Source organism: Lycorma delicatula, chromosome 8 (assembly GCF_047948215.1).
Source record: "Lycorma delicatula isolate Av1 chromosome 8, ASM4794821v1, whole genome shotgun sequence".
Taxonomy (NCBI): Eukaryota; Metazoa; Arthropoda; class Insecta; order Hemiptera; family Fulgoridae; genus Lycorma; species Lycorma delicatula.
The window spans coordinates 71206748-71221315 of record NC_134462.1 but is presented as its reverse complement, the minus strand read 5'-3'; the positions used below and the strand labels follow the sequence as shown (position 1 = coordinate 71221315).

At 29.1% G+C, this 14568-nt stretch overlaps 2 long non-coding RNA genes across 2 annotated transcripts in view; one reads left to right on the top strand and one right to left on the bottom strand.

Moving 5' to 3' along the window:
* Window positions 1-7827, top strand: part of LOC142329215 (uncharacterized) — a 37125-nt gene extending 29298 nt beyond the window's left edge. Inside the window, exons 2-3 of the long non-coding RNA XR_012757440.1 lie at window positions 4122-4232; window positions 7758-7827. This is a non-coding gene — a long non-coding RNA (uncharacterized LOC142329215). The remainder of the gene's footprint in view (window positions 1-4121; window positions 4233-7757) is intronic.
* LOC142329216 (uncharacterized) overlaps window positions 1-14347 on the bottom strand; it is a 36052-nt gene extending 21705 nt beyond the window's left edge. Inside the window, exons 1-2 of the long non-coding RNA XR_012757441.1 lie at window positions 14182-14347; window positions 13238-13392 (exon numbers count right to left, since the gene is read on the bottom strand). This is a non-coding gene — a long non-coding RNA (uncharacterized LOC142329216). The remainder of the gene's footprint in view (window positions 1-13237; window positions 13393-14181) is intronic.
* Window positions 14348-14568: the final 221 nt, after the last annotated feature.

Sequence of the window (14568 nt, the reverse complement as noted above, 5' to 3'; positions counted from 1 at the left end):
TTTATATTCGAATAGCACAACACATACGGAAGTTGCAAAAAGAATTTCCTCTTCACTCGATATATTGAGACAGAAAGAGGAGTTAAGGAATAAAAGTTTTAAAACTTGTTACAAAAGCATTTTCGGCTGTTTCAGTTGATATAATCAAAGTGTTTAACAAAAGATGTTTTAAAATAAATTTTTACTAAAAGATCTTTTTACCATGTTTTGTTTTATAGTGGTACCAGAGTTTTACGGCATTCTAAAGAACCTTAGTTCACGTTCGTCTGCAGTTTACTTATGTTTTTTCTTTGTAATCTTTATAACGTTTCATAACGCAAGTTTTTCCCCTTTATAGTTCTTGCGAATAGCTGTTTTTCATACCGGTAGCGTTTTTTTCTAGCCTATCCGTATTTTAAATAAAAATAAATAATGGAACATAAGTTTTAAAAACAATAAATCAACTTTAAATCTTTTTATAAAAAAAAAAAAAAAAAAAAATAGTTATTAAATTCTATAAATTTTGACTTTTGGAAGCCTTTAGAAACAGAAGTTTTGTAATAGTTTTTAATTTTGTGCCAAATTCTGAAAATCGTAATTTTAAAAGAACTAAAAAATTATAAATAATTAGTTTTTTAAAGACTACTATACATTAATTAAAAAAATATAAATTCAATACATTCATCTCCATTTTTTCCGTATAATTTTAACTGTTATAAAAAATATTTATTAATCCCACATAAATGTATTTTTTTTTTCTTCAAAAGACCCTTTGGCATTTGAGGATGAATCAGTACTTACTCATAACTTCTTTAACACCTTGAACGATTCATATTCATATTTAGAGCCAAAAATTTTAAAAATTAGATATTAATGTATTAAGAACCCAATGAGAAAATCAATCATTTGAGGTCAATCTACGAATATTTTGGGAACGCCATTTTATGTGAATTATTCTTTTACCACTACATTTTTTTAAGCCTCCGAGACCACCGTTAGATATTACTTCAGAGGATGAGATAAAATTATAATTTTGTAGCTTGTGAAAATGCCATACCTAACCGCAATCGAACCCGAGACCTCCGGATAAAAGGTCGTGACGCTACCACCACTCCCACCACGGAGGCCAGAACCACCACAATCACTTAGATTTTATGAAAATATTAGATGTAATTGTAACCATATAAGTTTATAATTGGATGAAATGTGAGGCTTAAATCAAAAGTACGTTTTATTTTAAAATTTCATTTTTACTGTAGTAAAATTTTGAACCCTGTCTGGTTTTGTAAGAGATATGATTCCCGTAATGAGATTTTTATAATATTCTTAATAGCAAAAGAAAAAAACTTTAATAAAAGATTTACTATACGCAAGTATTCAAGTAATAACAAAACAAATATTTAGAAAATGTCAATGAAAATAAATAATAACAAATAAAATGACAACCAGAAATATAAAAAAATTCAGTAATAATTAAAAGTAGTACGCAAAACTGTTAATTAAGATGACTGATTATTTGACATTCATAATTATTGGAATGAATAACACAATTATGATAGTAAAGTTAGGTTAATTATTCACCGTAATACATAACTGGAACAGGAAATGCAATGAAAATAGTTAACAGTTAATAACTACTATCATTACGACGGAATTTTTTTTTACTTTCTTTTTTTTTTGTTCGAATATAAATAGTTGAGAAAGGTAAAAAAGGCATTACGTTGCACTTCATAACAAACTACGCTGTTTTATATTAATCTTCTCTTCACTGAACTATAGCGGTCGGTCCCTTCTCTTACCCATCAAATTACAATAGTCCAAGGACGAGCCAATAACTGCAACAATCACGCCATCACGCCTGCTTGCCTGGTCTGCAGGCTTGTCACGTTAAACTATTCAGAACAGAACGACTGGCTACATGCTTCCCCTTCTCAGTTAATTTCAAACATAGTTCCCTAACATAAAGAAACTTTGAAACCCGACTGAATTCTAAATGAAGTTTGGTCTAGTAAATGATGCTTCATTTATTTCAAGGACGTTACGCAATGCGATAAAACAAAAACTGTTGTAATTTACAATTTATTTGTGATATTGTAGTACAAAAAATTAATTCCATAAATAAATATATTATATATGTAAGGTTTTTAATTTAAGTAGTTGTCAAACTGCAATGGTTGCTCAGTGATTATCCATGAATATGGTCCATGTATTGAATTCTTATAAACCAATTTATAGAAATGAAAATAAATCATTTTTTTACATGTTGATGAGTTTTTATATAGTACTAATTAATGAAAAAAGCTCCTGAAGTTTCTTTTTACATAAATGTATGTTAAAATAATTTTTATTATTGCTTCTGAATTGTTATTTATTTGTAATTACATATAATCTGTTTAGTAACTTCACATATTTAATTTATTATTTCAAGTAATTATAATTTAATTCATTAGTACGGAATTTGGCCACTTCTGTTTTTTATTTTATAATTAATAAATTTTGTATTTTATGATGTTGCTCTAAACAAGAGCAACACCATAGGTGTGCTCTGGAGTAGCACACCTATCCATTCTTGATATGATCTTTGTAATACATTAACAGTTAGTTAATGATCAGAAGAAAATAATTTCCCACTACTCTAATGATGATGAACTCATGACTAGATAAGTTGATCGCTAAACATCTTGAATTGCCTATTCCTTACAGAAACAAAATTTTAACGACTACAAATTCTTTGTGTATCTCAGAAGTATGGGTTATTTATTCATTTACAACTATGTCTTCTCAAAGTGAAAATCTGTATTTTTTCCAACAAATAAACTTAGTGAAACCAGGAACATAACTCAATTTTATATTACGTGAAACTTGTCATATGTGAGGACAGTTTGTTTCCTAGTAGATTATTCCTCCTTAAGCTTATCCTTGCATGTAGATAATGAAATGAATAGTGATTGTTAAAAATGTTTCGAACCCCAGCTACATGATTTATTAAATTCAGATAAAAAAACAATATTACAAGGAAAATTTTCATTTAAAACCAAATTTGAACAAAAAAAAAATGTTCAACAGCTAAAATCATTTCCAGTTTTAAATTTGATTTTGAATATTTTTCTAGATCTTTGACCTGGTCCAATATCTACTGATGTAGAATAATTGTTATTACTATAAATACTCTTTTAAAAACAATATAGTTTATCTACTTCAAATCTGGTTTCTTACTTACTTTTGTGAAACTACTTATGATAGATCAGTTTGATATTTACATCTTTTTTTTCCATTGATTGCTTCTTTAGTTAATTTACATTAATTACAGGTTTGTTACAATATTCATTTAAAAATAATGTGATGCAGTTACACGAAAGAATAACATGATGCAAGCAAACATAAACAATTATCTGGTAAGGTAAAGATTATTCTCAGAAAACTATTATCAGTTAACTCAACCAAAAGATATATAATTAATTTACTTTATATTTTTCATTGGCATAGTGACTGCACTGCTAATTTTACCTTAATGGACAAAAATTCAGATCCTTATCAAGAACTGAATCAAGACCATTAATTTAGGAACATGTCATACAAACAATCATGACTAGTATGTCATGTTGAGTAGTCTGAGTTGGAAATTGAATGATAGATTAAATTATCTTCAAGTTACTTCCACTTTCAACTGAGATTGTCTAAATCAATTTAGCATTGCTTACAGGCAAAAGTTAAAATTTTGCAAATTAATTTGCAAAATTTGCCTTTAAAAAGGCAAATTAATTTGTATCTACTGTTGATAATTTCTTAATTACTGAAACGGGTGTCTTGTTATAAATTTTAATGTAATTTTTATAAATAGTTTTTGATTCTTTTCTATTTCTAAATTTAATTCAACAACTGTTTTTCTTTTTGTGTAAAATATTTTTTTTTCTTTTCAAAATGTTTTTCTTTTTGTGTAAAATAAAACCGAAAGTCTTTTAAGTAAAAACCTTTTGTAACTGGTAATATTAGTAAAACTTATATGATAGTTTAATATTTCACCAAAGATATAGAGACAAACAAATCAAGTAGTAACCTCTGTAATAAGGGAGACCTTAATCTCTTTTAGAACATGAATTAAATAACACAATATATAACAACCATGTTTTTGTTTTTTTTAGTTGAAATCCGATAAATACATGATTTTGTCAAGAAACTGTTATAAAAGCAGCTGAATCTAAATTCTTCTGACACGTACGCAACAGAATAATAAAAGTGATCTACTTTTATAGGTAATTCTTAAAAGTTTACCTGAGAAGGAGGAGGTTACGCTATTAAGCATGATTCAGTTAAGAGTTGATGAGAAAATGATGTAACATAACATATAAAACAGACTCAAAATATTTAAAATGTGTTTGTTATCTGTTAGCAATATGTAAACTTTGTTACATTTCACATGAAGTGTTTTTCTTGAATAAATATTTTGTTTTTTCATTAAAATAAAACTTTAATACATACCACATTGTAGTTAAAAATATTTTTAGTAGTCTCTTTTCAACAACATAGTTCATGGTTGTGCTACAATAAAATTACATGTAGAAATCTGCACAATATGTAACAATAACTAAAGCTTTTTACATCTATATGAATAGCAATGTCTGAATAATGTTTTTGGATCCCTGGTTAGAATAAAACTTATAACTATACACAGTAATAATACAAGTATAAAAATAAGCGCTGCTACATTTTTCTAAGTAACAAGAGATTATCATCCGACTACATTATATAGGTAAATGCCATAACTGTAGTGTTTGTAGACAATTTAAATCAAAGTCACTCCTGAAAATGACCTAACCATCTTTAAGAATAACATGTATCGTATGTCGGCTTACTAAGAAAATTTAAGAATTCTTAAGTAAGCCAAATATATATGGTTGTATATCATCACGCCAAGCCACAAAAGTGTAGGTGATATTTAGCTTTATTAGTAACACTATTCTATTGCTGGATGTACTGTGAATAACATTACTATCAGAGAAAACAATTATGCCTGGAGTTTTCCTCAGGTCCTTTACACTCAATGCTTTCCATAAGAAAGATTGGAACAGTTAGAAATCATTCTGTAATGAAACAATGATTTATACATTTATTGGAATTTAATCATATAGTTAATATTTTAGTTACTGCTGATCAAGTTTTCTATAATGCTGTAGAACCCTGGATAAAATATAGACTACAAAATACATTTAATTGATTACAACTACTATCGATATCTGTGATCTTTAGTTAAGGTTTGATTAATGGCAATGTCCTATGTACATCAGTCTTAAATTAGTGTTCACATTTAAAACATTTTAAATGTTGAAATTACAAACCAATAATTATATTTAAATTCATTACAAATTGTCAATGACTTATTTCTGATCGGGTGTATATGATATTGGAAGTTAAACTAAAGGTGGGTGTGTAGCACCTTTACAATCCTATCAGCTGTATACATGACATGACAATATTGTAATTTTAGATTTCTGTATGAGGACTAAGTAAAGTAGATTCACTGGTCCATCAATGAATGGACCAGTGAATCTATTTTAAAGAAGGTTTAAATATTATTTTCATAGGATAGTGGTAATTATGCAATTTAATTTTTAGTGATCAGAATTAGGCTTAAACATGAAACTGTTTAATAAAAAAAGTCAGTTTTATACCAACACCTTAATTTGCTCACTCTGTAGTTATTATTTATAGACCAATGCCCAATCACAACCACTTTAATATTTTTCAGCATGAGAAATGAATTTTTTAGTTTTCAAAATGCAGAGCCTGTCTTGAATTAAAAAAAGAGATTATAAATAGTAAATTATTGTTAATGAATAAATCCACATAGCTATAAAATATATACCTACTTACTACATTTTTTTTTAACCTCCAGGACCAACATTAGGTATTGCTTCAGAGAATGAGATAAATGACAATTTTTGTAGCGTGTGAAAATGCCATGCCTGAACGGGATTCAAACCCGGGACCTCCAGATGAAAGGCTGAGACGCTACCAATCGCGCCACAGAGGCCAACATAAAATATTTACCTAACCAAAATTAAATTGATACATTTATTTTACAGGAAAAAAATTAACAAAACTTAAAATTCAGTTTTTCTCTGTGCCAGAGCTTGAAGCGTTAAATCATTATCAGATGATATTTAAATTTACATTACTTAACTTTCCTTAATTTTTCTTTTTTTCTGCCTTTGTGATATTATTTTACCTAATTAAAGATTTATTTATGTTTAACCCTGTTTTATAGATTCATCTCACATCTCATGCTGTAACAAAGACATATCACCTTCAAATTTCTCCACAGTCATGGTCATTGTAAAAAATGTACAATTCTGCTGTAGATAAAAAATTAAATGTTACATGTTTAATTTTACACAATTAGGTTTTAAATTTGTGAATAAAAAGTAAAAACGCGTATACAACTAATATTCATCAGAGTAAATGGCTTAGACCTGATACAAAAGTTAAACATGTGATATTAAAAACATATGACATATTTAAAGCATTTATCTATTAAATTGGTATTTCATACTTCATTAGAATGAAATCTTTAGAAAAATTTTTATTGTATTTTTGAAAATACATTTATATTATTAAAGTGAATTTGTAATCCAGCCTTATGTGTCCCAAATAAATCAATGAGTTTTAGATGCAAGGATATCATGTTTTCAGTAAATGAGAAATTTGCTGATTTACATTTGGCAGATCCATTTTTAAAATTACATAACATCCTTATGCACATCCTTACATGTCAACTTCTATTGTGATACGCTCAAATGTTTGTTCTAATATTAAATTCACAGTAATTTTTATAGTGTGAAGCCAATGAGCTCTATATCACCCATGACATATAGGCTTATTTTAAGAATGTTTAGTTCTTCCATGGAATATTCAGTAATCTACTGATATATTAACATTCAACATAATTTTTGTAGCTAAAATGTTTTATTATATTATCAAGTTTTACTGAATTTCATTTTTATAAATTACTTTAAACTGAAATCGATAAATACACAAGATACAAAGTTTTAATTACATAAATTTTTAGCATGAATGATAAAATAAATAGAAATCGATGGGAACTGAAAAAATGTAGACAACAGGAAGATTTTAATAAATATTATTGACCATGGTGATGTAGTATCAGATACACATTCTAACCAATAGAAGCTCAAGAATAAGAAAATAAGTTACCAATTTTTATTTTTAATAATGATACATAATTTTGATGAAATCTTTAATTTTGTACATAACTGACACAATATATATCATTGCTTTTTTCCTATTCATTTGTAAATCAGTGATCAACTGATTTTGGGTGATACTAACCTTCCCAGTTGTCTACCGACAAAAAATATTAAAATAAATATTATAAATAATATTTTAAAATTTGCTTACCTTCGAATGCTAGACCTTGGTTACCAAATGAAGAAAGTTATTTTAACGGGCACAATTATGTAGTGATGCAAGTAGAGTGCCAATTTTAAATAGAAACAAAATAAATTTCATAGCTTAATGACAATTGTTTATTTATTAAGAACCAAAAAATGTGTACAGGCACTTGAAATTTCTATAGAGAAAAACTAAATTAATTATAATGTGTTAAATATAAAAATATACATTATTCCAAATGTGTAAATTATATGTACGAGTAATGCATACATATAGCTTTGAACATTGTTATCCATCACTCAATAATGTTTATGGCATTCTTAATATATATTATATATATATATATATATTTTTTTTTTATCTTGCAGGATCAAGTATTACTTCAGAGGATGAGATGAAATAACAATTTTGTAGTCTATGAAAATGCTTTGCCTAACCAGGATTCCTCTGATGGGGAGTCTAATTCTTTAAGACTTTGGGGGCTGGCATCCCCACAGGCCTAGTCTCTGCAGCTACTTTGCCAGGATCTTCTTAAGATGGACGTCAGCGAAACTGCTGAAGAGCTTCGTCCCCAAGGAGTTGTAGAGGTGAAGAGAATAATGAAACTTCAGAGTGGGATGGAAGAACCTACTCCTTCCCTTATTTTAACATTCAACTTTCCTTTACCACTAGAACTTGGTGCAAGAACACCAATGGGTGTGTGCACTCAGCGTTTAATGTACCTTTACATTTTGACCCGTCTTCTATTTTCCCAGCCTATCCCTGTACATATCCTTCATGGAGACTAAATAGTTAATCGGTCTACCTGGTATTGCAAGTGTCTGCAATGCTGAACTGTATCCATCAAAATGAATGATGGTGTACCATCTTGATGCAACACCATCAAAATTGAATATCATTAAATTAATATATCGTCACATCCTTATCTGTAGCGATTTGTATAGTGCTCTCCAAGCTTTAGAGCATTTGTATTCCAGACATCCTATGTCACCAAAATTCATAATACAATCGCCGAATTAAATCGTCACAACACACAGGTGAATTTCTACTGGATCCCTAGCCGTGTGGTAATCCTGAGTAATGAATGTGGGGATTCCGCTGTTAAAGATGCACGTAGCCATCCGTCTTTCACCACTCGAGTTACAACTACCGATTTTATTAATTACATTAAACATACACTTCGAAGAAGGTGACTGGACCGCTACAGAGGATAATAAACTCCCAACAAATCAAAGATACGGCGTTACCATGGGACTCATCATGCAGAAAGAATCGCCGACAGGAAGTAGTCCTGTGCCGACTGCGATTAGGTCATACTGGAACTACTCACGGATACCTGATGTCAACGGAGGGCGCATCACTGTGCGTCCGATGCGACTGCCACTTGGCTGTGCATCACATCCTTGTGGACTGCGTATGTTATGCGGCCTTACATCGCAATTTGTTATTATTTTGACCCGGGCGATGATAACGCGAAAGCGATTTTCGCCCAAAAAAAAAAATCTGACCAGGATTCGAGAACCCGGGACCTCCGGATGAAAGGCCGAGATACTACCACTCGTGCCACGGATGCCGGCTTTTCTTAATATATTTTTTCGTGTTCGCGGCTCGATCAGGATATTGAGAGATTGCCAATTGGAAATGTTTATATAATACAATTTATTATTTAAAGAACATAAGTAAAACAAGACAAATCAATTATAATAATAATGACAATAACAATGATGATAATAAACAACTTACAATAATAAAAATAGTAATCACAACCACAGATATAATAGTAGAAGCAAAATAATAATAATAAATGTCAATAACAATAATAATAAACAGAGATTATACACAAAACAGAATTTAAAGTAAGGGTCAGGATTTATTACAGGTAGATAAATAATGAAAACCAGAATTCAACCCATTATCATGACCACTTGTCTTGTATTGATATAGATAAGACAAGATAAAGTTCTTTCAGCACAAATACCTTTGATGTTCACAAATAAAACTACCCTAACAATTAATGAATGAAATTTAGTACATTATCTTTTTCACTATAGTCTTACAGTAACTCACTGAACCATTTCTTGCTTTCATGTACTGGAATTACTTGTAACGTCACCGTAATTGCGTCGAACCCAAACTAGAAATTCGCTCCGTCACTGACCTCCTTGCAGAATACTCTCGCTTACTGACATCTCGCAGAACTCATATCCCGCAGACTCTCAACATAACGTCTCGCTTAGACAGATTCGTAGAACTTGCATCAGAGACTTTCCTCGCGGAACTGATTTTTAACTGGTTTTCCCCGGAGTATTTATACTCCTATGTTCTTTACCCGCCGGACCAGACCCCAGTTGAGCGTTAGAACGATCGACCGAGCCCCTACACATTCCCATGAAATTCCTATCCTGGTTCAGTAACTCTTCCCACGGTACAACATCTGTTTAGATGTGTCAGTAAGCAGTACTGCAAAGGACCATTGTTAAACGGACCTGTACCTTTACTAAAAGGGTTCCTTTTAACCCCTTTTTGGATTTCTCCCATTATTATATTTTCTAATACTTTCTTCTTAATTGGTAGGAAACCGTTACTCAGGTCCGCATTACCGGTCTTGTAGCAATATTATAACGAGAATAATCTACTGTAATTAAAAACCAATGTTGCATGTAGTAACAAGAGTGCGTTGTGATGCTTACGTTTTGTATCTATAGTCTATTTTTAATATTGTACGATGATTTTCATATCCAGACCTTTTAGTAATATCTGCGCGTACTTAGACAAGCACTCTTAGCAAGTTAAGTTTAGTTAAAGTGTATGATGTTACCTGCTCTCACTCTCTCCAGTTCTTATTTTTATAAATATCCAAGTTTTTGATTTTAACTATCAGCTTTTTTACTAGATGGGCAGCACATTTTGTATGCTTTCTTTATATTTCAAATATAATAGCAAAAAATGTAATATAAAGTAGAAACGATTTTAAAAGACTACCCTAATAAAAGTTTAATCCTATAAATTTCGACTTTTTAAAGTAGGCGTTAAAATAAAAAATACTACCAAAAATTTATTTACCCTTAAATTTGAACAAAAATTCGAAGTTTAATGAATAATAAATTCAAGATGTACATTTTATTTTTAGTTTTTTGTAGGCTTTTTGAAATTAGTTTATTATTTTTTTTTTTAAAGTAATAAAAATGTTATTATGTTAATCACACATTAACCGTATAGTAACATAAATTTCATTGTGTTGTTGGCAATTAATGACCTAGTTAATGTCAATCAAATAAATAAAATCAGACTAAAAGAAAAGAATAGATTAGAATAAAATGATAAAAAGAGATAAAAGCAAACAACAAAGGTTAATTTACAAAAATTTGAATACTAATTTTAGAATTGAAACTAGTTGTTAGTTTTAAAATATAACAAAAGAGAGATGTAACAAAATATTTTAGAAAATTAGTCATCTAGCATGATTTCCTGAGTTCACCATAACTTTCATGTAAGATTAAGATTACATGTAAAAGCAATTAAAATACCTTTAACCTGATTGAAGAACCTAAATGAAGAAATTTGTCATCCAACAATCACATTTAGATTTCCTTGAGAGTTGAAACAATTAGCTGTTTTCATTTTAATATTTTTTTTACTAAACCTGAATTTAAAAGATTATGTCTTTTCATAACTAATTACAAAACATTATTTTTTATATAAATTAATATTTTAAACCATATATAATAATTATGTTAATTGTTTTTATTGATTGAAAACATAATTAACATTTAACACAAAGTATATTCTACAACAAATAAATAAATTTATTTCCTTATTTCAGTATAATTTTCCTGTTTGTTTTTTATTTTAAATCTAGCAAAAATGTTGATTTTTTAAATTTTTTTCCTGTTAAAGTTTCATCACCTAAATAATAATTACAAATAATTTGTTGAATGTTTAAATAAAAATGAATTTTTTTTTATTTGTTTTTTTAATTAAAAAAACTTTCAGTGTCAAAAACCTGACAGTGAGGTCGACTTTATTTAACATAATACTAATTATTCTATTTTGTTAATAGCGATCTAGTTAAACACTATAGTTTAGTTAGTTATTTTCCCATAACACACATTTCAGAGTTTGTGAGCTTGTTCATGCTGGAACTATGCTCCTGCTCTTTGGTGTCCCTTCAATTTCTAGAAGAAAGATGATTTTGTTATATCATACATTTAAGCTGATTGATACAAAGTTGACCAGGAACATGATTCTCTATTCTTTTGAGGGAATGAGAGCAAGATGGTGTCCGCTCTTCGAGGTAACCTTGAATTATCATTTGAATGAGATTTTTAATTTCATATTCTCAGATGTCCTCCACCCACTTCTTTTCAGATTCCTTCAAACCACTCCTTCCCTTTTTTCATTTCTAGGACTCTGCTAGAGCTATTCTTAAGATACCAGAATCTCAATATGCATTGTGTATTCCTGCAGAGGAGGTTCCCTGTGGATTGAGTCAGGGACTCTGTTTCCTCTCCACGGTTGTACAATAAATCTACTGCTCTAATGCCTATAGGATAAAACAAAATCCTATCTAAAATTTAAATAAAAAATGTTTTTTCTATAATATAATTTTAACTATTCTTTCAATATTCCACACCTATACTTTACATTAATTTGTTGCTTTACACTGTATAATTCAGTCTTTCTTATGACTGTAATGTATGAAAAGCACCTGACGTGCAAATCATAGTAGTTTTCTCTGATAGTAATAATTTTTACTAAATAGCCATTCATTATTGCAAACAGAATGAAGGTGTCATTGTTGAGCGGCATATCACTTGGATTTCAGTGGGCTTGGCAAGCCGACACACAACCATAAATTTGGCTCAGTGAAGAAAAGAATTGAAAACGACTACACTCATCACTTTCTTTAGTAAGCCAGCATGGGATGCTTATTATTCTTAGAAATGTTTATGTCTTTGTGAGAATGTGATCTGTAACACATGTCATATCACGTACAACTGTTATTAGTTTTACATACAGTTTGAACACACAATATTTCTTCGAACGTATATATAAATATAGCTACACACTTTGTGTATCTAATCATGATTTTTAACTTAATTATTTAGTAATCCACACACTTTAATTACTGCCTTTATACCAAACTGCTTAATTAGTTTAATTGCCTGATATACAAAATGATATCAAGTTTGTTCTCAAATTCAGTTTTCGGTATGGCCTTTTTAATATTTATTCAACTATTTCTTATCAAAAAAAAAAGTTAACAATAGCACTGTTAAACTTTCCTGACAAATTTTCAAAATATATGTCCTGTGTCTTTCCTGTATTCCCTCCCTTTTGAGATCCAATCTCTATACTTTTATCAATGCAATATAAGTACATAGAAGTTATCACAACAAATCTGAAGTGTTTTATTCCATCTAATCCAAGTTATAAACCCAAATAAATCCCAACAATTGTATATATATATATATATATACACACTCATTGCACACATACAAACCAGAACTTATCGCATTATTTTTCACTTCTCAAGGTCTCATGACCGAAAAAATTAAAGGTGATTTTTGAGACAATTATCACAGGATTTTTTTAAGGGGTCAAAAACACTCAATTGCTATCTTTACCCAACCCAATTAGATTGTACGTTGCAGTATAACTTGCCAGGAAAATAAACTTCACATTCCATCTACAGAATTACTCTTTTGCCCTTGCCCAAGAAAATCCCACGTACCGGAGTATAATTCTGAAAATTAAATTGCAGAAAATAGGATACCACTACCACTCTGAAACAAGATTTTTTTTTATGAGATTTTTAATACATATTTTTAAATTAATGTTATACAACCTCCAAAGTATTAATGCTGACTTCCATGTTAGAATGGTATCTCTGCTTTTATCCAGAAGGTTCTAGTTCAAATCCTGGTCAGGCTTGGCATTTTTCATTCAATACAAAAATCATCTTTCATTGTGGGACTGTAATTGAAGATCTGACTGTTGTTTCTAAACAAAATAAAATATTATTATTTACATTTTGCAATATGTTCCCACTTGATTTACTGTGCATATTTATAAATTTAATGTTTCAATCAATTTTTTAAAGCAGAATTAATGAGTCGGTATTTCATGTATTTAAATATAGTCTTATATCAGTTTAAGATTAAAAGAAAAACAGGAAATAAATATGGAATTTATATCTCAAATCTCATTGAAAAAGAATATTTTTGTATAAATAAAGATAAAATCGCATGCTATTTTAGTTCATTAATATGTGATATTTGGTATATAATTTTAAATGTGGCATAAAAAAAAATTACTACATTGATTGATGTGTATATAAGAAAGAGAAAAAAGGTTAAAGCAACTCAACAGAAGTTTTGCCAAAAACAAAATTAAATGACTTTACTGTTCTATTCATGTCAAATGCTTTTACACCTGCCAAAAATTATTCACATAATAATAATTCATAGAATGTGAAAGGCAACTGGATAATACAACAAAACACTTCCCACACTGCATCAATCATCCATTAATTTACATATTAATAATTCTTTTCTATATTTTTGTTGAAAATATTCATAAGAAAAGTAGTTATAATAAAAATTATGTAACAGATCATGAATTTTTTGTATCCTAATGAAAGTAATAAGATATGCAGAATACAACTTTAATATGTACACAACAGAAAACCGAGATGATGAACCTAAGAATGCATGTCATTGTGAAGCATGCAAACATAATTTACACAACATGTAAATATTGAAAATTAATATTAAATAAAATGTTTCTCACCATAACACATTTTTAACATGTCATTACAAGAAAAATAAAGGATACAGGTAATCAGAGTCATATCTAATAAAGGCACTGCATCAGATATCTTGGAGACTTCCAGATTATCACATGGTATACACTCAGCTGCACAATAAAATTTCACATTTTTATTTTTGAAATGTATGTATACTTATATTAGACTTAAACCTTGGCAATAAACATTATTGGCACAGTGCTTGGCAGTCAGGACTTGTCTGAAAAGAATTCACACATGCATGAACAAAACAAAATGTAAATTCACAAAATAATAATAATTCCACTGTACTTATGAAACAGATTCATTCTATATTAAATAAGTATTTTATATTTAAATATATTATACAATATTTAATGATATTATGAAAA